Below are 351 nucleotides of genomic sequence, written 5' to 3'. Positions count from 1 at the left end.
CCCGGCTGATTTTTTGATTTATTGTAGAGATGAGGTCTTGCTGCCCAGGCGGGTCTCGAACCTGCGGGCTCAGGCAATTCACTCACCTCAGCCTCCCAAAGGCGCGGGATTACAGGCTGAGCCACCGAGCCCGGCTCCAGCTAACTTTTTATTTATTGTGGAGACATAGTCTCACCATGTTGCCCAGGCTGGTCTCGAACCTATAGGCTCAGGCAATCCTCTCGCCTCGGCCTCCCAAAATGTTGGGATTATAGGCTTGACCCACTGTGCCCGGGTGTCTTTCCTCACTTCTTCTTTTTTTTTTGAGTTGGAGTCTCACTCTGTCGCCCAGACTGGTGTGCAGTGGCCGCT

The sequence above is a fragment of the Carlito syrichta genome, unplaced genomic scaffold, assembly GCF_000164805.1.
Source record: "Carlito syrichta isolate Samal-C Ts95f unplaced genomic scaffold, Tarsius_syrichta-2.0.1 Scaffold315077, whole genome shotgun sequence".
NCBI lineage: Eukaryota > Metazoa > Chordata > Mammalia > Primates > Tarsiidae > Carlito > Carlito syrichta.
Note: the sequence above shows the minus strand (reverse complement) of the source record.